The sequence below is a fragment of the Lynx canadensis genome, chromosome A1 (assembly GCF_007474595.2).
Source record: "Lynx canadensis isolate LIC74 chromosome A1, mLynCan4.pri.v2, whole genome shotgun sequence".
Classification (NCBI taxonomy): domain Eukaryota; kingdom Metazoa; phylum Chordata; class Mammalia; order Carnivora; family Felidae; genus Lynx; species Lynx canadensis.
In genome coordinates, this window is record NC_044303.2 from 32,487,984 (window position 1) to 32,512,761 (window position 24,778).

Below are 24,778 nucleotides of genomic sequence, written 5' to 3' on the forward strand. Positions count from 1 at the left end.
TCTCAGCTTCATCATTTTCCAAAATTTTATCTTCTGTTTTACTTATTCTCCCCTGTGCTTCCTGCATCCTTGCTGTCACTGCATCTAGTTTATTTTGCATCTCATTTACAACATTTCTTAATTTGTTGTGACTATTAGTTCCTTGATCTCTACAGCAGTAGATTCTCTGCTGTCTTCTATGCTTTTTTCAAGTCCAGCTATTAATTTTATGACTATTCTTCTAAATTCTTGACCATATATATTGTTTATATATGTTTTGAGCAATTTGCTAGCTGTCATTTCTTCCTGGAATTTCATTTGAGGAGAATTCTTCCATTTCATTATTTTGGCTAGTTTTCTGTCCTTTATGTGTTTTAATAGCTTGTTATATATCGTGCACCTGGGAGCACTATTATATTAAAGAGGGGTCATACACTGTCTAGGGCCTGGCACTTCAGGTGTTTTTGGAGTGTGCTGAATGCTCTCTGCTGGTTGCTTTATCTCCCTACTTAGAGTGGTGGTTTGGACCTTCTATTAGGTATGCTTTGATTTCTTCATTGAAGTAATCCTGGAAAAACTTTAAAAGGGGGTAGCGGTAGAAGAAGGCTTATCCCATACAAAAAGAGAAATGATAGGGGCAGGGAAAAAGGAAATAAAAAGAAAAAAATTGATCAGGCAGAGAATCAGAGAAGCTATACGGCTTAATCCAGAGAGAGAGAGAGAAAGAGGGAAATAAAGAAGAAAGAGATACAGAAGAAGTGTAAAAATAATAGATTAAAAAATGTCTGCTTAAACAAACCAATAACCAGAATAGAGAAGGGAAGATATAAGAGGAAGAAAAGAAAGAATATAACAATAATTGACCAAAAACCAAATCAGAAAATGCAAAACCGGTGGACCTGTATCTGATGGTGCCTTGGAACTGGTCACTGTCCTGTTCTGGAGGAGGGGCCCTCTTGTTTGGTGAATCAAGCTCGCTCTGGTAGATAGGCAGTTACTAGACACGTACAGGGTGGGGTTTGGTGTAAGCAGTTCCTACCTTCATTGGGAGCCCACTGTCCTATTCCCTGTAGCCCCACTGGGTTGGTGATGATGAGAGAAATCGTGACACCCCTGTCACTCCTTCCCAGACTGGGTGTCCCAAACCACTCTGTTCAGGCCATCCTCACAGTGCCCCAAGGGTGCAAGCGGGCCAGTTTGTACCACTCCACAGCCCACTGCAACTGCCAAGTGCTTGGCTGGGATTCAAACCCCAATGTCTTAAAGGATCCTGCTCCAAACGCCCTGGTTCCAGGGCAGTGCCACTCTGCTCAGCTGACAAAGGGCCTCTGGCTGGTGGGCACTTGCAGGGTCTTTTGTCCTTGGAGACACTATATACCTTCTTCAAACAGAACTCAAGGGAGGGGACTGCTCTCCCCGTGCACCTCTGAGCTAGCTCACTACCAAGCCTGGGCCTGGCTCCCCTCCTCCCCAGACCTGTGCATAGGGCGGCACTTCCCAGTCTGGAGGAAGTCCTGCAACCCTGTATCATCACTCCTAAGGTTGTTTGCAAACTAGACACTGGCTCTCTCTCCATTTTTTCTGTTTCCTAGTCCATGGTCCAGAGAGGTTTTTCTCTTGTCCAAATAGAATCCTACACTTCCACAGCCTCTCTTTTTCTTTCTTTTGTCTCTCCACAGAAGGAGAAACCTTCCCTCCGTGCCTATGCTGCTCATTTTCTCTCTCCCAATTTGTAATCATGAACTTATGGCCTGCCGAGCTGTTCCCCCGTGGACTCCTGGTGATGATGTTTCAGTCACTTGGTAGCCCAGATTCTTGGGATTCCAAGGCTTCTAGCTTCCATACTATTGTGTTTGAGGAAAGAGGGATCTTTGCCCCCTCCCCCCACTTGTTTGCCATGTTGACTCCTTCCCCAGTGTATTTGGTTTCAAGAAAAGTACCTCATTTGTTTTTATGTTGGATACTAGGTTTCTTTAACAGCTAACAGTTTTCAAATTGTACTTGTTGGTTGAGCAAGATGAAATATTTTCCATAAAGTTTATTTAAGAAGTATAAGATGCAGTTTCATTAAACTGGAATTAATGTGTTCACTTGATACATTTAAAACTCAGTTAATATATTTAACAGTATTTAAAAAAAGCATTTTGAATAATAAAAATTCCAGATAACCTCTGAACAAGACAATGACATTCTTTTTATTTGAAATGAATATACAGTTGCATTTCTGAGTAAGATAGAAATATACTACTTTACCTCTTAAAAGTTTTCCTTACTTTAAAAACTTTTTTATGGGTAAATGACATCACTAGTCCTTAACAACAAATTAACTCAGAAGTTGGCACAACAACTTCTTTTGATTTCATCCTGCTTATGATAGGCTTACAACTGAGCTATAAAGAGCATTGCAGGCTCAATTACAAGTTATGGCACAAGTTATGTTCACCCATGGAAGGCAACCTCAGGAAAAGAACATAAAGTGGGAATGAGAGCGGATTCAAAAGCCAAAGGAAAAATGAAATGAAGGTTTGAGATACATAAAAGTCTACCAAATCAAGGAAACAACCTGAGATTAAATAGTTTTAACGAATTTAAATACATAAGGTGAGAAGTGTCCATGGGAAGGAGATATAAGGAGCAAAGGGGTTTAGAAGAGTTGAAATCTCTTTAATAAAATGATGAAACTGACATTAGTGTAACCAGTTCCTACCAAAGCTGCATCAGTCTGTTTAGCAATTTGTTCACTAGAAATTTAAGTGAGTGGCAACAAATGATAAGGAGGGAACATCTGTAAGAATCAGGTGATAAAAGGCTAGGTACTTCTATTAAGTTTGGATGGCAAATTGAAGCCACCAAAGAATTTTAATTGTTATGTGTATTGATGTGTATTTATATTCATTTTAAATTAATGTATTTTAGTTTTTATGAAATTGATGCACAAATATTATTAAAAACAAGATTTAAGGGGCGCCTGGGTGGCGCAGTCGGTTAAGCGTCCGACTTCAGCCAGGTCACGATCTCGCGGTCCGGGAGTTCGAGCCCCGCGTCAGGCTCTGGGCTGATGGCTCAGAGCCTGGAGCCTGTTTCCGATTCTGTGTCTCCCTCTCTCTCTGCTCCTCCCCCGTTCATGCTCTGTCTCTCTCTGTCCCAAAAATAAATAAACGTTGAAAAAAAAAATTTAAAAAAAATGTCTTGTTTATTTTTTAAACTGCTTTCTGGCATCGGTGCTGCTGATGGGAAGTCTAATTTCAATTTAATTATCATTTATAATCTGTTTTGTTTTAGGTAATTTGGGTGATATTTTGTTTGTTTTTATTTTTTATTTTTCCTTCCAAGAAGCTTTAATAATCATCGCTCTATTAGTGTTCTATAATGCCACAGTGCATATGTTGAATTTTGTTTGTGCATTTGTGTGTGTGTGTGTGTGTGTGTGTGTGTGTTCTGTGAACTCATTGATCTCTTTTCAGCTATAGAATTTCATCTTTTGTTTCTGTGAAATTATTTTGTATTATATCTTTGGTATTTGCTCCTCCTATTTTTTTCCTTGCTTTTTTTTTCTTTCCCAAACCTATCTATTTATAGATTGTTATACCAGATAGATTGTGTTCTACATACATTGTTTTTTAGTATCATTAAGTATTATTGACTATTTGTCTCACTTCCAGGAGATTTAACTAATTGGTGATAGACATGATCAAATTTGTGCTTTAAGAATGTAAATGGCCACTGGAAATGATAAAATACCTAGGAATAAACAAACCAAAGAGGTAAAAGAACTGTACGCTGAGAACTATAGAAAGCTTATGAAAGAAATTGAAGAAGACACAAAGAAATGGAAAAACATCCCATGTTCATGAACTGGAAGAACAAATATCGTTAAAATGTCCATACTGCCCAAAGCAATCTAAACATTCAATGCAATCACTATCAAAATAAAACCAGCATTCTTCTAGAGATTCTTCTAGATTGTTCTAGAGCTAGAACAATCCTAAATTTTATATGTAACCAGGAAAGATCCCAAATAGCCAAAGTGATGTTGAAAAAGAAGACCGAAGCTGGAGGCATCACAATTCCAAACTTCAAGCTGTATTACAAAGCTGTAATCATCAAGACAGTATGGTACTGGCACAAAAAGAGACACATAGATCAATGGAACAAAATAGAGAACCCAGAAATGGACCCCTAATTGTATGGTCAACTCATCTTTGACAAAACAGGAAAGAATATCCAGTGGAAACAAGATAGTCTTGGGGAAGCTGGGTGGCTCAGTTGGTTAAATGTCAGACTTTGGCTCAGGTCATGATCTTGAAGTTCGAATTCGAGGCCTGCATCAGGCTCTGCCTGACAGCACAGAGCCTGGAGCCGGCTTCAGATTCTGATTCTTCCTCTCTCTCTGCCTCTCCCCTGTTCATGCTCTGTCTCTGTCTCTTTCTCTCTCTCAAAAATAAATAAACATTATTTTCTTAAAGAAAAAAGAAAATCTCTTCAAAAATGGTATTGGGAAAACTGGACAGCAACATGCAAAAGAACAAAATGGGACTTTCTTACACCATACACAAAAATAATCTCAAAATGGATGAAAGACCTAAATGTAAGACAGGAAACCATCAACATCCTAGAGACAGGCAACAATTTCTTTGTGCTTGGTCACAACAACTTCTTTCTAGGAGTGTCTCTAGAGGCAAGGGAAACAAAAGTAAAAATGAACTCTTAGGACTTCATCAAGATAAAAAGCTTCTGCACAGCAGAGGAAACAATCAACAAAACTAAAAGTCAGCCTACGGAATGGGAGAAGATATTTGCAAATGACATATCTGATAAATGGTTAGTATCCAAAATCTATAAAGAACTTATCAAACTCAACACCCAAACAACAAAATATCCAGTGAAGAAATGAGCAAAATACATGAACATACACTTTTCCAAAGAAGACATCCAGATGTCTAAGAGACACATGAAAAGATACTCAACATTGCTCATCATCAGGGAAATACAAATCAAAACCACAATGAGATACCACCTCACCGCAGTCAGAATGGCTAACATTAACAACTTGGGCAACAACAGATGTTGGCGAGGATATAGAGAAATGGGAACCTTCTTGCACTGTTGGTAGGAATGCAAAGTTATGCAGGCACTCTGAAAGACAGTATGGAGATTCTTCAAAAAATTAAAAATGGAACTATCCTATGACCCAGCAATTGCACTACTAGGTATTATCCAAAGGAAACAAAAGTGCCGATTCAAAGGGGCACATGCACCGCAATGTTTATAGCAGCACTATGAACAGTAGCCAAACTGTGGAAAGAGCCCAAATGTCCATTGACTGTTGAGTGGATAAAGAAGTGGTATATATATATATATATATATATATATATATATATACACACACACACACATATATGTATATATATATGTATATATACATATATATATACATATACATATATATATGGAATATTAATCAGTGATCAAAAATAATGAAATCTTGAAACAAAGTGGATGGAATTAGAGTGTATTATGCTAAGTGAAATAAATCAGTGAATATCATATGATTTCACTCATGTGGAATTCAAGAAACAAAAGAGATGAACATAGGGGGAGGGAAGGAAAAATAGATAAAAAGAGAGAGAGAGATAGAGAGAGAAACAAACCATAAGAGACTCTTAAGTTACAGAGAACAAACTGAAGTTTGCTGGAAGGGTTTAGGATGGGAATATGGGTTAAATGGGTGATGGGCATTAAGAGGGTACTTGTTGGGATGAGCATTGGGTCTTATATGTAAGTGATGAATCACTAAATTATACTCCTGAAACCTTTATTACATACACTATATGTTAACGAAATTGGATTAAGTAAAATAAAAAAATAAAAATAAAATAAAAATAAAAAGGTAACTGGCTGCATTGTAGAAAACTGTTAGTAGTCCTTTCTCCAAAGGGTTTTGCAGGAGAAATGAAAATACCCAGATAATAAGCTCAGATTATTTTCATCCCTCATAAATCTTCCTTCTATCCTTTTCTAACTCTGAGAACATTAACTCTTGCTCTTTATATGAAAAAAAGTTTCCTAAAAATTCAATTAAAATAAAGTGCTTCTGACAGACCTAGAATAAGTATATGTAGCCTAAACTAAAAATTATCTCTGTTATACTATTAAAGATGTATATCTACATATAAACTTGTAGGAAATGTGTAGCTGATAATCATCTCAGTTTAAATAACATTTTAACGCCATTTCAGTGTTTAAGTAGTAAAGAGGAAGTAATTTTCCTGGAAATCTGTAATATATAGTGTTATGCAAGGAATAAAAGAAATATAAATCTCAAGGAGTTCATAGTGTATTGAGGCTTTGGATATATGAACAAGTAAGTTTAATAGAATATTTAAGTGCTGTGAAAGAAACATATACAAGCAATACTTGAAATTCAGAGAATTAATGCAGTAATTCCCAGGTTTGTTTTGTGGGGCTTTGTTTGTGGTGAAGTGGGCATTAGGAAGTGAAGATATTATAAGTTTCTTCGAAGAAGTAACTTCTTAATTAATTAATTCGTTCTGGATTGGTAGGATGGTACACGAACCCAAAGACCAGATACAGTGAATCACATATATAACTCCTGTGATAATCATATTCCTTATTAATTGAAAAATTAATATCCCCAGGTTCTTTCACTGATGGGTTTATGAAACATAATGTTGAAAATTGTGTTTGAAGAGTAAAGGTGAGACGAAGTTAATCGGCCTTGAATGTCAAGCTAAAGACTTTGAATCTTATAAAGATGGAAATATTCAGGTGAGTTATAGATTTTTTTAAAAAAATAAGTGTGGTATTATTATAATGTAGAGATGTGAATTAAGAAGTCTTCAAGTAACTCTTAAATCCTAAAAAATTTCACTATATTATTTCAGCATAGCACACAAACCATATAGTTTACTCCTAAAATATAATCTGCCATTCATTCAACTTCTACTAAATTTAAAGAGAATAATAAACATGACACTGGAAACACACACCCTATTGATAGTCTTGCTTTCGACTTTGATCTTCAACTGGAATTGCAGAAATGAAATTTATGGCTGGGCTTCTTTTAATGATTAGAATCAGATTGGAACCATTGGAAAGGATGCCTAAGATGGTATGGTTTTATTATTGTCTGTGTAACCATATGGGAGTTTCACTCTTTACTCTCTGTCGAGTTGATTTATGCCAACACATTAGCATTATTTTCTTAAGTATATTTTTAACAGAGGGTTGCCATGTAAGACATTTTGCATTGTTGGACTTAATCTCTGGAGAAGAGAAGTAAGTATAGACCAAAATGCTATAGAACTGACAGAATCAGGAAGAAAATTTCATTGCTCAATATGTTATTGCCTTTCTTTACCAATAGATTTCATATGGATATATCAAGAATATGTAATTTACTACAATTTCATAACTGGAAGTCAGATGGCATTACTTAGGCTAATCAAATGTGATTTAAAAACTTTATCTGCCTACTGTTTATTCCATCTGTTTGCTTGGTTCTTACCATATATCTTAGCATATGAAAGCCGCTTCAATGTAAAAAAAATAAGGCTTTAACATTTATTTTTATTCTTTTTAATTTTTATTTTTTAATTGAAGTTTAATTTACATACAATGTTATATTCATTTCATGTGTACAACACAGTGATTTGGTAATTCTGTACCTTGTGCTGTGCTTGCCATAATAAGTGTAGTTACCACCTATCACCATATGTTATTAAATATTATTGACAATAATAGGTGAAGGGTACAAATTTCCAGTATAACATTTATTTTTATATGTTCTTTGCAATGGTCAACTTGGAGGAAGTTCACCGAAAATGCAAAAAGTTGCTTCTCTGTGAATAGTATTTAACAGATCAATATTTTATAACATAAATATGGATAATTCAATATTTTGGAGGTATCAGTCTCTGGATGCCTTCTAGCCATGAAGAGTCTAATCTCTTTCAAGTTGAACTACAGCCATTTATGTTGGCAACTGACAGAAGAAGACTTTGACTTTTCTCCAAATGTGCTTGGGATCTGCAGGGCTTGTAGGAAGTGGGAGTCAAGGAGGAGAGATTTGCCAGTATTGACTTAAGCACACTCTGGAGAAATACTGAATTAGGCTGTTGAACATTTCGTTAGCTGCTGTCCCTGTTCAGTGTTTGGGATCAACTCAATTCTCTCTGGTTAAAAAAACTTTAGAGGAGTATTTGCAAGGGCTGTGGTCTGCCAGGAGGCAGTAGAGAAAGCTTATTCTACTTTTAAGTGTATGCTGTTTTAATATTTACAGTTCATATGTAACTATCAATACTATCTTATATTTGGTTATTTTCTATAAGTCTTTACATTCCTATGGCAATATATCACTTCCTAGTTTCATGTCTTATGTTCTTAATCATATGGAAAAGTCATTAAAAATAATCTTTATTTGGGCAATGTGCATTTAATTTAATTACTTTTCAGTCTATGGTTGTTTCCCACCTCCCCCTAAATCCTTCAAAATTAAGTTTTTAAAACTGTCTTTTACTTTCACATTGGGTAAAGGTGAGACATATTAATAAGGATTTCATCATGTGATATATTGGAAGAATAAACACTGTTTCTGGATCCGTTTCTTCGAAGTTATGATTATCCTTAAGAATCAAATATGTCAATAATTATATTTCAGATTATTTTCCAATAAACATTTTTAAAATATTGAACATGCTTAAGTTTAATATAATACAAATGTAAGTTGAATATTTCCAGTTAACCCAATACTGGGCTAATTGCCATTATAGACATAGAAAAATGTCCAAATTGGTTCATGGTATCGATCGATCGATCTATCTATCTATCTATCTATCTATTAGTTATCTATTTCAAATATATCATATCCATGGACTTGGAAGGTGGAATCCTAATGATTTACATATGAAGTCTTCCCAATAGGGCTCTTTGGATGTCATATTCTAAGGAGAACAGCTGATATTTCTAACATACCCTGGCACTTTTTATTTTTCATACAGAATCTCTCTTCAAAACAGTGTTCTCTGTAGGATTTCTCAATTTTTCTTTCTCCTGATGAATAAGAAACCACTTTTGAGGGACATTTATTAATTTATTTTCTATTCAGGAAATTCAAATTATAGATCCATGGAAATTTAGAGATGAAAGGTTGCAATTTCAACTCTCCACATCAGACTTACATTGAACTACTGACTTAATGTTCCTAAGCCTCAGTTTCTTCATCTATAAAATGAGTAAAATATTAACTGTGTTATAGGGATACTTGTGAGGTATAGAGTGAATGTGCTAAACAGTGCCTAGGATAAAATCTTATGCATAGTAAGTGCTCAACTCATGTTATTTTCCTCTTCTGTTACTCTACATATAAGGCAAATGGTCTAACTTAGTAAAAAAACAACATAGTAATATATCCTAAATAAGCTGTGATAAGGAATGTGTTTATCTTGATCTTGATCTTGAATCTAAGTGATGTTGAGTGCCAGCCAAAATAACAAGTTGATAAGAAAGCACTGAATTTATTCTTATAGAATAAAAGAAATAATTGCTTTATCAGATTAAAAAAAAATAAGTTTCTTTATTTTTGAGAGAGAGAAAGAGAGAGAGAGAGACAGAGTGCGAGCAGGGGAGGGACAGAGAGAGGGAGACACAGAATTTGAAGCTGGCTCCAGGCTCTGAACTGTTAGCACAGACCCCAAGGTGGGGCTCAAACTCAAGAACTGCAAGATCATGACCTGAGCTAAAGTTGGACACTTAACCGACCGAGCCACCCAGGTGCCCCTGCTTTATAAGATCTTAATAGCATCTCAGAGAGAGGGAAAGTAAATTTGGTATTATGAGGTTTTGAAGTCTTCGACCCAGGTATTTGACTGTATAAGGGGTCATACTATAGTGGTTTAGAACTAAGGGGCACATCAAGGTGAGGATTTTGTTTTGATGTCTTTAAAGAGTCCTGAAAAGAAAATAATTGTTTGATGACATCGTTTGCAGAGTTGAACAGTTTGATGTTCATTTTAGGAGAAAAGAATAATTACCGAAAGGAATACCAAAATTACTCTCAACATTTTCCATCTTGGACACGACTTTACTATATTAATAAAATTGTATTAATAGAGACAGTGGAAAACAATGCTGTATTTTTTTATATAGTTGTTTTTTACTGTTTATTTTATTTAATTAATTAATTTATTTTTGAGAGAGAGAGAGTGCAAGAGAGAGATTGATTTAGAGTGTGAGCAGAGGAGGGACAGAGAGAGAAAGACACAGAATCTGAAGTATGGTCCAGGCTCTGAGCTGCCAGCACAGAACCCTACATGGAGTTCAAACTCATGGACTGTGAGATCATGACTTGGGCTGAAGTTGGCTGCTTAACTGACTGAGCCACCCAGACGCCCCTAACAATGTTGTATTAATGTAAATAGTAAAATCTTTGTTTTAGGGTGGTTTGAGGTCTCGTTGTCTTCCTTTGTGGTCATTTTTCAGCCTAAGCTAAATGATATATCATTAATATATAGGGGTATGATTAATCCAGATAATGACAACATGAGGTATCATACTCTCAAGTTTCCTGTTAATGGTTGTTTAAACCTCTATATGTGCCAACCTTTCTTATTTATTTCTTATGTATATTTATATTTATATATATACCTATATATAAAAATATATATGACTATATATATGCTACATATAAATATATATGATATATAACTATGTATATACTATATATACTGTATATAGTATATATACACTGTATATATTATATATACACTATATGACTATATAACTATATGTAGTTCTATTATTTATATATAATGTATATTTAATATATTTATATATAATATATATTTATATAATGGATATATATGTATATGTATATATATGTGTGTATGTGTATATATATATATGTGTGTGTGTGTATATATATATACATATACATATATATATTCTATTATAGTCCAGTACAGCAGTGAACATGTTGAAGATCACAAGTTGAAAATTTCAACATAGTCAACTGAGAGAAGGATTATCATCAGAATTTATAGTCCACTTCTCAGGTGCCATGGGTGTCTGAAATAAACCAGGAGAATAGAATAAAAATCCTGTAGAATAACACCATAACACCAGATATGGTATTATTCACCAAATAATCTATTTTTTTTTATTATTTTCTTTGATTAGCAGGTCTTTTTGTAATAGTGAAAATCCTAGTGAACATTGCGGGAATATAAGCACAACATTCTGTTCCCCTGAAAGGCCAAAATTATATCTAAATTGATTTTCCTCTGAACCACTGCTTATCCAACTTCATGAATCTCCCAGGTTCTATAGTCCGGTTGGCATTATCTAACTCTGATATTCTCTAATCCACAGCGCCTGGGATCCTACTTTGTGGGTAAAGTGTGTAAGGAGAAAAGAAATCAATCAAAAATTTCCCTTGAATAATTAAGATGTTGGCTCTCAACTCAGAGCCCATTTTTTATTCTTCTTAAATTATTATCTATTATCTTTTTATCAAAGAGGGTAAACTGATGGTAAAAATTGGACCCTGGTCGCCATGTCAGTAAATTTTTTTTTTTTTTACTTCCAAATTTTAATTTAAATTGCATTTACTTAACATATAGTGTGATACTGGTTTCAGGAGTAGAATTTAGTGATTCATCACTTACACATAACATCCAGTGCTCATCATAACAAGTGCCCTCCTTAATACCAAACACGCATTTAGCTCATTCTCCACCCACCTCCCTCTATCAACCATGTCAGTAAATATCTTGAAAGAAGGAATTAGTTGAACAAGTTTGTATTTAGTCAGCAGATGGCTTTTGTGTCACAAATATAACACCGGGCATAGAAAGTCATATAATGATCTGTTAAGGACCAAGATACTCCAGTAGGATTTCTGAACAGTGTAAACAGTGTTAAAGTGTTATGGCACGACTCCTTTAGAATTGTCCACTGCCAAGAAATTAACTTATAATGGTGAGATCGTTAGGTAGATCTAAAGCAAAAGAGAAGTTTGTCTTCCTTGTAAGATCTGTGAAGTTGAGAAACTCCAAATACACACCATCTGTTTCCTTTTTTTCTTCCAAGTTCTATTTCTTAACAGTTCAATTAAAAACTAGTTCCCACATAAGGTCTTCAAGTCATATTTTATTGAAGAAAGTAATCTACTTTTCTATGAAAATTTGTCTTTTAGATGCTTAGACATTGGGATGTCTGTCCTGTTGTGTTTGTCATCTATAAAAGTCCCACGTAGGTTGAATCCAGTTAACCAGGAAATGAACTGACTCTTTACAAATAACCAGTATTAAGAGAAGCTGAGTGGTTGTCAAAAAACTGTGTGTACAAATTCGACAGTTTATTGTTATGATTTAGCCAGTTCACCAGCCAACTGTAGTCAACTATTGAACTCATAACAAAAAATGTATAAAGAAGTAACAATGTTAATAATAGAGACTTACTCTATAGTTAACAGAATTAAAAGTAGCCTTAAGCCAACCAAAAGGGAAAGAAGATTACTAGAAAAATGAAGAACCGGGGTGCCTACGTGGCTCAGTTTGTTAAGCATCTGACTCCTGGTTTTGGCTCATGTCATGATCTCATGATTTGTGAGATCGAGCTCCATATTAGTTCTGTGCTGTCAGCACTTGTGGTTCTCCCTCTCTCCATCTCTCTCTGTCCCCCCCCCCGCTCTCTCTCTCAAAAATAAATAAATATACATTAAAAAAAAGAAAAAATGAAGAACAAAAGAATGAAAATCAAAATGTAACGACTCTTGGTTTTGTTTTCTGAATCTTCAGTGAAGACTATCTATACCTCATGTAGTTGATTTGGTCTGGAAAGTGTTGGGTGGAATCTGTCTCCTTACAGAGGTCATAGGCTTCTGGAGTTTCCCTAATAATCCTCAACTTGAAGACTCCAGAAGGAATTGTCTTCTAGTGATTCAAGGATATTATATGCCTCTTTAATTGGGAGATGTGGACCAGTTTCCAACAGATTCCAAGGCAGATCTCTAGGTTTTAATTAATGCAAAATTTCGTTTGAAACAAAGTGAAGAAAGGCTCTCATAATTGTTGATGACAGCCCTGGGTGCATTGCTAAGTCACCTGTAATTCGAGCAATGTGTTTTTGCAATAATATGGTGTTTATAAATGGAGATGATACATCCAAACACATGTTGCTGCCTGTTACTATCACATAAAGGGAGAATTGATGATACCCAGAAGGAGCTGATCTCATTGTCATTAATCGAGAGTAATACTTATTTTTTTTTATTTTTTTAAATAATTAAAAAAAATTTTTTTAACATTTATTCATTTTTGAAAGGCAGAGAGAGAGCGTGAATGGGGGAGGGGCAGAGAGAGAGGGAGACACAGAAACAGAAGCAGGCTCCAGGCTCTGAGCTGTCAGCACAGAGCCTGATGCGGGGCTCGAACTCACGGACCATGAGATCATGACCTGAGCCGAAGTCGGCCGCTTAACCGACTGAGCCACCCAGGCGCCCCAATTTTTTAAAATCATTTTAAAAAAATGTTTATTTACTGGGGTGCCTGAGTGGCTCAGTTGGTTAAGCGTTCAACTTTGGCTCAGGTCATGATATTGCAGTTTATGAGTTCAACCCCTGAGTTGGGCTTTGTGCTGATGGCTCAGAGCCTGGAGCCTGCGTCAGATTCTGTGTCTCCCCTGGTCTCTGACCCTCCCATGCTCATGCTCTGTCTCCCTCTGTCTCTCAATAGCAAATAATCATTAAAATTTTTTAATTAATTAATTTATTTATTTATGTGATTATTTATTTTTGAGAGAGCGTAAGCAGGGGAGGGACAGAGAGAAGGGGACAGAAGATCAAAGCGGGCTCCATGCCGATAACAACAAGCCCCACATGGGGCTCGAAACCATGAATCGTGACATCATGACCTGAGACAAAGTCAGACGATCAATTGACTGAGGCACCCAGGCACCACAATCCAGTGGTAATACTTTAAATGCATCTAAGTTGGAGAATCTCCGAGGGTTTTGCTACTTTTCCTTTCATAATTACATTTGATATTTCTACTTTTCTCAAAATTGTAAAACTTTGTAAAATTTTTGATATGACACTTCAGTAAAATGGGTACATCTGTCACTAAAGGATGCTAGAGAGACTGAATGAGATTTCTTGGATTGGTAACACAAAGTACAGTCATTGTTACTTATGAAAAATTAAATGAATGAAATTTATTTTTATAAAATTAAATCATACATATATATATATATTTTCAAGTAATTATCACACTCTTAGGCAACAAGAAGTGTGTTACTCAATTCTGAGAGTAAGAAAACAATTGTAGACACATATACAATAGCCATTCAGGTGATAGTTATGTGAAAAAGAACTAATCAGGGGGTTGCTGAGGTTTGGGCTCTTGAACCTTTAAAAAACATTTTTTTAATGTTTTTATTTTATTTCTGAGAGAGAGAAAGAGACAGAGAGAGACAGAGTGTGAACAGGGGAAGGCAGACACACACACACACACACACACACACACACACACACACACACAATCTGAAGCAGGCTCCAGGCTCTGGGCTGTCAGCACAGACCCTGACGCAAGGCTTGAACTGGTAAACTGTGAGATAAAGACCTGAGCCTAAGTCAGACACTTAACCGACTGAGGGCTCTTGAACCTTGTACTCACCTTTAGAGTTTTACCAAAATTATGCTGGTGACAGATGAGACAAACACTATAGACACCCTCAGAAATTTTAGTGGCTCAGTTGGTGAGCCACTAAACTCAGTTTAGTGATGTTCCCCCCAGTGTTGATTGAATACAGTAGTCTTGTTGTGGTAGACAATTTCATGTGTAGTTGCATGCTTTCATTTGTGGTACCCCAGTGCTCCTAAGCAGCCATCTTTGAAGATTATTCTCATGTAGCCTGCATTCATATTTTTCCCAGTACCTTTGTTTCTGACTCTGGTGCAATGACTCTGGTACAATAGCCTTTTGAAACTTTTAAAGGATTTTTCTCTTTGGGTATGTAACCAGGATGTTAGTGAATGCAGTCTGTCTAGCAAAATGAACATCATGGGCATTTTCTGTAGTTTTTAGGTTATCCCCTTAATTCCACCTTTTAGTGAATCATGAGGGCGCACAAAAGTTCTTTAATGTATTGGCTACTCGTAGATATGGTCAAAAACCCTCTCTTCTTTTTAAAGCATTCCAAAATTATGGTCAATTCCCAAAAACTTATTGTATACATTACATTAATTCTCCTATCTCCAGCTAACTGACAAGCTGTGGTGAGAACATTGATTTCTACTTTCTGCGTAGACTCTGCCTCGGACAGGAAGTCATATTCTTGGGGTAAAGTCAAATCTATTGGGGACATACTAAGGGTGTTTTTCTGTTTTGGTCTCAAGATATAACCAAGTCTTAATATAATCAACCAAATTAAGTCTGTATATTATAAAGGGTTTTCCAATAAATCTCCCTGAAATATAGCTCATGAATAAGAGGTTAGACAATTATGATTTTCCCTTCTCTATGTAATGAAATAAAAGTGGCAGGATTAAAAACATTACAATGATGAATAGAAAATAATAGAATTTCATAGAAGTAAGCCTGTTTGCTAAGAAATGTGTATTTTTATTGAGCAACCATTATAAAACACGAGGGATCATCAAGTGTAAAGGAGATGCTAAAATAAAATTGGCGGAAGCGTTTGCTTAATTATCTGTCATGACTATTACCTGTAGACAAAGTGGATAGGCTTTGGCAGGGAGTCAAGAAGGAGTCTATAGTTACCTACTTGTCTGTGGTCATTCTCAAAACATTAATCAAGAATGTTGAGGGCTTGTCCATAACTCTGACATAATGAATAAGTAGAAAGGTTCATGATAATTAAGTAAGCCTACATCAGTGTTGAAGAGCTAATTTCATACACACACACACACACACACACACACACACACACACAAATATTTCACTTCTTAGGTTTTCAGGGAAGAGTCTCCCTTGCCATAAATTTGGTTAAGTCATATAGTGTTTTGGTGATTTCAGAAAAGTTAAGGCCTATTACCTGTAGAAGTCAATAAGTCTATCTTGAAAGTGTCTGATCCTGGAAACTAAGCAGGGTTGGACCTGGTTAGTACTTTGATGGGAGGAGTCAATAAAATCCAGGAATTCCTTTATCTTTTTCTTTTTTTAATTGATCTGGGATAGTTTGAATGGTTGTAGTGACTCAGGAATAAGAGATCTATCTCCTTGGAATAAATCATACTCTTGGCGGTAAACTTTATTTAAGAAAACATTTAAATACTCTTTGGAAATCTTTTGCCCTTTCTAAACTGTAATAGTAAGTAGATATATACAATCAATCTTAGAATTTTCCTTATCTTTAAAACACACAAAAATAGTCATACACATATTGAATACGAGTAGAATCACAAGGAAATGTAATGTTTCCTTAAGGTCTTAGTTGAGGACTTGTGAAAAGCAGTAAAGTTCCTTACTAAATCCTTGGGATATTACAGTCCAGGTATTTTTTGCTTTTTGCTTTTTTTTTTTTTCCAGGAGAAGGCAATTATTGCCTATATTGATCTAACTCTAGAGGGACACTAAAGAAAGCAGCACACAGATCAACAACTGCAAAATATGCAGAATCAGGAGGTACTGAAGGTAAAACAAATCTCAACTCTATAATACAATGAAAAACTAAGACTATTATATTTATTTATAGCTCTCAGTTCCTAACTAAACAGAGATCCTTGCTTACTGGTTTTGATAGGGAGGATAGGAGTACTCTAAGATCTAGTAAAGGTAGGTTGAGTTCTTCTCCATTATTTGGATTTTGACTGTTGGTTTTAGTCTCCTTTTACCTTCTGGTTTAAGAGCTAATTTTGTTAGGTTGGCCAGAGGTTTACATGGGTCAATAGGAACATAAATGGATTCAGCACCCAAAATCCAACCCCCAAAAAAGTAAACTTTTTCCCCCCCTCAAGTGGTCAGCACCTCCTTGAAGTCCTCAGTTTGGACTTAGTTTAGGCACAAGGGTATTGGCAAGTCAGTGACCAAAATAGCTATTATCTCATTATGAAAAGGGATAGCCTCAGGAATTTCAAGATCACAAGGAGAGCATTTACACTGGTAATTCCACCTACCAGGTAAAAGTCTCATAATTAGGTTGGTGGGTGTAGGGCCAAAAGGAAAGAAGAATGTTTCTTGTTTATAACGATGAGGTAACAGGTTGGGACTAGAACACAGGGAATGTCTGAGGATTATGTTTATCAGAGATACCCACAATCTAAGAGCTTACTGAGTCTGAGAGAGAGAGAGAGATTATGTAACACTGTTTGGGTTTAAGGTGATAATGTAGTGCCTCTATCAGTGAAACTTTTTCAAAACTGCCTTTAAAAAAAAAAACAAAGGAATTTTTGTTTTTACTTTTATTTTATAGCCTTGTTGAGATACGTTTCACATACCATTAAATTCACATATTTAGGGTAAACAGTTCAGTGGTTTTTGTGAATTCACAGGAAAAAAAATACATATCACCAAAATGTAATTCTAGAACAGTTTTTCAACACCCCCCACCAAAAAACAAAAAACAAAATAAAAAACAAAAAACCTTGTACATATTAGATGCCATTCCAAATTCCCACCTCTTTCCTACCCAGCACCAGGAACTAGGATCTATTTTTAGTTTCAATGGATTTTCCTATTCTAGATGCTTTATATAAATGAAATGATGTAATATGTGGCCTTTAAACTGTCTTCTTTGACTTAACATAATACTTGAAGCTTTATCCGTGTTGTGGTGTGGCGTGTATAAACCCTTTTATTCATTTCCAGCCGATATTCCGTTGTATCAATATACTACATTTAAAAAAAAATCCATTCATCAGTTGTTGAGCACTTAGTTTGTTTCCACTTTTTTTAGCTGTTATGAATAATGCTGTGTGCTTTTGCACATACAAAAAAACTTGTACATGTACAGGTTTTTGCCTGGATATGTTTTTGTTTCTTTTGGATATAAATCTAAGAGTAGAATTGCTGGGTCATTTGTAACTGTATTCAAGATGTTGGGGAACTGAAAAACTGTTTTCTGACACACTGACAAAGTGTCTGTACCAATTTTGCATTCACACTAGGAACTTATATGATGGTTCCAAATTCTCCACATTCTTACCGACATTTGTTCTTTACTGTCATCTTTTTTAGCCACCTAGTGGGTGTAAAGTGACATCTCATTGTGGTTTTGATTTGCATTTCTCTGATAATTATGTTGAGCAACTGTTCATGTGTTTATTGGCCATTTGTATATTTTTCTTTGGGGAAATGTCTTCAAATCACTTGCTCGTATTTTAATTGGATTTTTTATCTATTGTTAAGTTGTAAGAGTCCTTTATATATTCTGTAGAAAAATATCTTGTTAAGTATATGATTTGCAAATATATTCTAATACATGAGTTGTCTTTTTACTTTCTTGATAATGTCTTTTAAAACACTTTTTTTTTTTAATTTTGATGAAGTCCAGTCTGTGTATTATTTCTTTGCTTGGGTTTTGGTGTCATACCTAAGAAATTACTGCCTAAGTTTGTAAAGATCACAAAGTGTTACTTCTGTGTTTTATTTTAGAAGTTTTATTCTTTTAGCTATTACATGAAAGTAAATGATCCATTTTGAGGTAATCTTTGTGTGTCATGTGAGAACAGGGTCTAAATTCAGTGTTTTGCCTATGGATATGTATTTGATTCAACCTAATTTCTTGAAAAGACAATTATTTCCTTATTAAATTATCTTGGCACCCTTGTTGAAAATCAGCTGACTGTATATCTAGGGTTTACTGCTGGATTCCCAATTGTAATTTGTTGATCTTATGTCTACGTGTAAGAATGCATTGTCTTAGTTACTGAAACTTTTTAGTTTGTTTTGAAACCAAGAAGGATGAGTCATCTAAATTTGTTCTTTTTAAGAGTGTTTTGACTATTCTAGGTGCTTTGCATTTCCATATGAATTTTAGGTATAGCTTGCCATTTTGCTAAAAATAAAAAAAAAATAGCTGGGATTTAATAGGTATAGTGTTGAATCTGTACCTCAATTTGGGTAGTATTATCCTCTTAACAGTGTTCATTCATTCAGTTCATGGACATGAACTCTTTCATTTATTTAGATCTTTTTAAGTCTCTTTCAATGATTTATAGTTTTCAGTGTACCAATCTTACATATTTTTGTTAAATTTATTCTTCATATTTTAATCTTGTAGATGTTATTATAAGTAAAATTGCTTTCTTAGTTTGACTTTTGGATTTTTTTTATTGTTAGTAGATAGAAATGCAGTAAAGTTTGTATTAATCTTGTATCCTGTCACATTGCTAAATTTGTTTATTAGTTCTAATAATTATGGTATGTTCATTATGGTGTTCAGTATATAAGATCATGTCATCTGTAAATAGGGATAATTTACTTCTTCCTTTCCAATATGGATGCTTTCTAATTCTGTTTTTGCCTAATTTCCCTACCTGAAACTTCCATGTTATTGTTGAATATAGGTGGCAAGATAGGATACATCCTTGTTTGGTTCCTGATTTTAGGTATAAATCATTTAATCTTTCACCATTAAGCTCGAGGCTAGTTATAGGTTATTTGTAGATGTTTTGTCAGGTTAAGATGGTTCCCTTTTATTCCCAGTCTAAGTGTTTGTTTTTTTTTGTTGTTGTTGTTGTTGTTAATCATTAAAAGGTGTTGGATTTTTGTGAAATGATTTTGCTGTGTCTGTTGAGATGATTATGTTTTTTTTAATCCTTTATCCTATAAATATGGTATATTACATTGATTTTTGGATGGTAAATGACTCTCTCCTGTCTAGGAGAAATACCACTTGGTCATGGTGTATATCCCATTTTAATTGTTGTTGGGTTAAGTTTGTAATTTGTTGATGATTGTATGTCTATGTTCTTAAGGGATGTTGCCCTATTGTCCTTAAGGGATGTGGTTTTCTTGTGATGGATTTTCTACTCTTGGTATCACCATAGTAATGACTTCATATAATGAGCTGGGAAGTGTTCACTCCTCTTCTATATTTTGAAAGAAATTGTGATATTAATTCTCTAAATGAGAATCAATTTCATTGATTTTTACCATTGAAGCCATCTGGTGCTTGATTTTGTTGAATTTTTTAAAATTATTAGTTCAATATTTTTACTTTGTATAAATCTGTTTAGATTATCTATGTTTTTGGGTTCAGTTTTGGTAGTTTGTGACTAGCAATTTGGCCACTGCACCCAAGTTATCTAATCTGTTAACACACAATTGTTCATAGTGTTATTTTATAATCCTGTTTTAAAATTTCTCTAAGAACAGTAATAATGTTCCCTCTTCCATTCTCAATTTTAGTAATATGAGTCTTTTCTCTTTTCATGGCACATTGAATTACATGTTTTCATTTCAGTTTTCAACCTTTTTACTTTTTTAAATGTTTGTTTATTTTGAGAGACAGAGAGTGCCTATGCACTTGTGCGAGGTGGGGAGGGGCAGAGAGAGAAAGAGAGAGAGAGAGAGAGAGAGAGAGAATCCCAAGCATGCTCCATGCTGTCAGTGCAGAGCCCCGCTTGGGCTCAATCTCACAAACCGTGAGATCATTACCTGAGCCAAAATCAAAAGTCAGATGCTTAACTGACTAAGCCAATCAGGTGCCCCAGTTTTGACCTTTTTAAATATATGATTTTTATTTCATTGATTCTTCTTACTGCTTTCTATTTTAATAATTTAAATTTTAATCTTTATTTTTATGCTTTAGATTTAACTTTTTGTTCATTTTCTAATTTTTGTGGTAGAAGGTTGATTAATGACTTTATATCTTTCTTCTTCTTTCAGTATAGATATTTACAATTATAAATTCCTCTGTAAGCACTGCTTTTGCTGCATCCCATAAAATTTGATATGTTGTAGTTTTATTTTCTTTCAAGTCAAAGTACTTTTTCAATTTCTCTTGTTATTTCTTCTTTGACCATTAGTTACTTAGGAGAATGTTTTTCATTCCATGTATTTGGGAATTCTCAAAGTTACTCCTGTTGATGTTTTACTTAATTTTATTGTGATCAGAACACATAATAAATATGTTAATGTTTCAATTTTCCGAGGCTCCTTTTATGGTAGAGATTTTCCTACGGGCTATAAGTTAAGATAAATTTATTGACTGTATTCAGATTATAATGCTTTTAACAGACCATCAGAAAAGGTGTGCTCTCTCTGTTGTTTGCAGTGCTACTGGTCTTTGGTATCACATCAATGAGCTGAGGAGGTGGGAGATAAGGAAATAGTTCCAAGTTAAACATCTCCAAACCTACTGTTTTGGTTTAGTGATTTTTATTGGCTAGATGATTTTCAACTCATTCTGTGGCTTTGAGTAATGGCCAGAGTTCTGATATGGTTGATTTTAGTTGTCTTGCCCATATATTTGTTCTTATAACAAGTTCACTGAGGTACTCCCTAATCTGTTCTGAAAGTCATTTTCTTAAGGTTGTCTTTGAATATTTTGAGAAAATTCTCTTTTTGAGGTTAAGAGAACAATAGGAAGTTGGTGCTTAATTTTTTAGTAACAACTTCACTGATCACTAACTTATTTTATTTTCTTGGCTAACACAGGAAACTTTAAAAAAATTTTTTTCTCCTGTATACAGTATCTAGAGACCCTGTTTAAATAAACAAGGGTAGAAATTTTTATTTTGATTTTTGTTTGTTTTAATTTTTTTTAATGTTTATTAATTTTTGAGAGAGAGAGAGAGCACGACTGGGGGAGGTGCAGAGAGGGGGCGGGGACAAGATCCAAAGCAGGCTCTGTGCCAGCAGCAGAAAGGCTGGTGTTGTTCTTGAACTCACGAACAGTGAGATCATGACCTGAGCCAAAGTTAGGTGCTCAACCAACTGAGCCATCCAGGTATCCATTGTTTGTTTTATTCTTATCTGTAATACCATCAATTTATCAGAGTTTTAGTCTGCTTTGGTTCTAAGATTCTGAAAAGTTTCAGCAAAGTATTGGAGGTTTGCCTGTGGGGTAATTTCTGATTCTAGTTTTTATTGCATATTAAGTTTCCCACTTTTGACATAATATTAATAAAACTTGAGGAAAGAGCTAAGATTACATGTATTTTAGGTTTTACTTCTGAATGTTGTCTATTTAAAAGTGTTAAAGAACTATTCCTAAAGTCCCAATGATTCAACCTTTGATTGCTTAGAGGACTAAATCGTGACAAAGCTATTTCACAGGAAAGATTTTGAAGACAGACTTCAAAATATCTTGTCCAACATCTACAGTTTTATCCAAACACTTCTTAATTCCTATTCAGTTTAGAGTCTTGTTAAGTCACCCTTGGAATCTCCGCATTCTTCATTTTCCATACAAGGTTTTGCAACTGAGATTTCCACTAACACAAATTAGTTGGTATATGTCTAGAAGCCCTGGATTATATATTCTTTTAATTAATATATGTTCTTCTGCAGATTTCTTTCTATCTTTTCAAAGTCTTTGATGATGGCTGTCAATTAAGTAAAACACCGAGTCTTACATGGTCCTTCTTTGTTTTGAGAGTTATTTTACTTTAAGAAGTAGTTGAGATTTGGGGCTTTGGCAGGCCTAGGGGAAAGGAGAGGGGTGCAGATAGAATTAGGTGCAGAAGGAAATGAAGAAGCAAAGAGTGAGGGAAGTTATTAGTTAGATAAAGCATTTAGATTCTAGTTATGATGTAGAGGATCTAAAAGAAAGATAGTTTTAAGTTTTTTATTATATATATGTTTCAGAATTTTTCTCAGCTTGGCCAAGGAATAGATTTAGGAAGCAATTTTTGGATTGAATTTTTTGGAGAATGAGTTTTATGCAAATAAAAATAGACAATATTTTTGGTATGATGTCCCCCCCATCTTTTCATTTTGAACTCAAATATTCAAAGACTTACAGTTAAAACAAACAAACAAACAAACAGAACAGTCTTTGATGTTGTTTACCAAAATTTGAGTGGTTTCATAAACATTTAAATGTTTTCTTTTTCCCAAATCGAAAAATACAGTTATTTACAATTTGAACATTCTATTAAAGTGTTTTCAGGAATAATAAATTCATGTTGATAAATACAAAGAAATAGTAAAGTTGTGTTAAATTACACAGAGAGTTAACTGTGTGAGTGTAAATCGTTTCAGGTTTTGGTAGAAATGTCCAGTAGATAGTTAAACATATAAGTAGATGCAATTTCTTGCCAACAGTTAAACATATAACTAGATGCAATTTCTTACCAATTATTTTTTTCATAAAAATTAAACAGATGACTAGATATTTTATGAAAAATATTGTAGATAGCTTTGTTTTGTTCTGTAACTATTATCAGATGTATACTATATTTATATAATTTTCAGATGCATACTATATTTATATAATTTTCAATTCAATAAATATGAGATATAAATGTTTATTATGATAAATGCTACTGTACTCATTCTGACCGTGCATGAGCCACTTATAAAATATATTGTTAACTTTCAGTGTTATTTTGCAAGGCAGTTGATTAAGCATAAAGTTAAGTGTGGTGTGAACAGGGTAATGGAGAGATAAAAGGTAAGGTCCTGTTGTATGATGGCATTGTAAACATGAGCTCTTTTGAAGATTGCCACTTTTTGTTGCTGACTGAACCTAATCGCATGGCTGATTGCATGAATTTCTAAAAACTAGAGGCTACACATATCTGCATGAACTGTAGGAAACCATGCTCTATATATTTAGTTATCAAATGAAATACATTGATATTATAAAGGACTAAACATATTTTATACTTTCCAACACCATTCTAAGTGTCCATGTCTGTAAAGTGTAGATAAATAATGTCCACATGAGAGGATCTTCTTATTTAAGTCACTTAGGGTAATATCCACCATTGTTAGTTTCTTAGCTTATACCTTTATCATTGTCCAAATGAAAGTGATTCTAAATTGACCCCAACTTACATGACTATTAAGTTCTTAGTTCTCATGGAACTTCTTAAGATGGAGAGTCAATTTCTCATGTCTTCACACGTTCATTGACTATACTCTTAGTTAATCTTGGATATTAATGTATAGTTGACATTCATTCATCTAATTTGAGACTCTAAGAATATTTGATATAAACCTAAAGAAAGACCAAATTCAGTGATTTTCTTTAACAGTTATTGTTGGTCTCCAATCTCTGCCTGTGGGAAACTGTGCTGTGTCATGTAGTGTCCTCGTTCCATAGTCTTTTTTTTTAATGGACCCTGGAAACAAAGTTGGGCTAGTTTAATTCTCTAGCATCAATTTGTATATGTTCTTCACTCAATCTCTCTCTCTCTGTCTGTCGTTATTAGTAGTAGTTGTAGTGTTACCATCATCAGCAACATTTATTTATTTTATTTTTTTAATATGAAATTTATTGGGGCGCCTGGGTGGCGCAGTCGGTTAAGCGTCCGACTTCAGCCAGGTCACGATCTCGCGGTCCGTGAGTTCGAGCCCCGCGTCAGGCTCTGGGCTGATGGCTCAGAGCCTGGAGCCTGTTTCCGATTCTGTGTCTCCCTCTCTCTCTGCCCCTCCCCGTTCATGCTCTGTCTCTCTCTGTCCCAAAAATAAATAAAAAACGTTGAAAAAAAAATTTAAAAAAAATATGAAATTTATTGTCAAATGTGTTTCCATACAACACCCAGTGCTTATCCCAACAGGTGCCCTCCTCAATGCCCATCACTCACTTTCCCCTCCCTCCAACCCCCCCACCCATCAAACCTCAGTTTATTCTCCGTTTTTTTTTT

The 24,778-nt window shown here is 34.7% G+C and overlaps 1 pseudogene; it reads left to right on the forward strand.

The window, feature by feature from the left end:
* The first annotated feature begins 1,071 nt into the window (after nt 1–1,071).
* The window catches only part of LOC115524276, a 78,593-nt pseudogene continuing 54,886 nt past the window's right edge, over nt 1,072–24,778 (forward strand).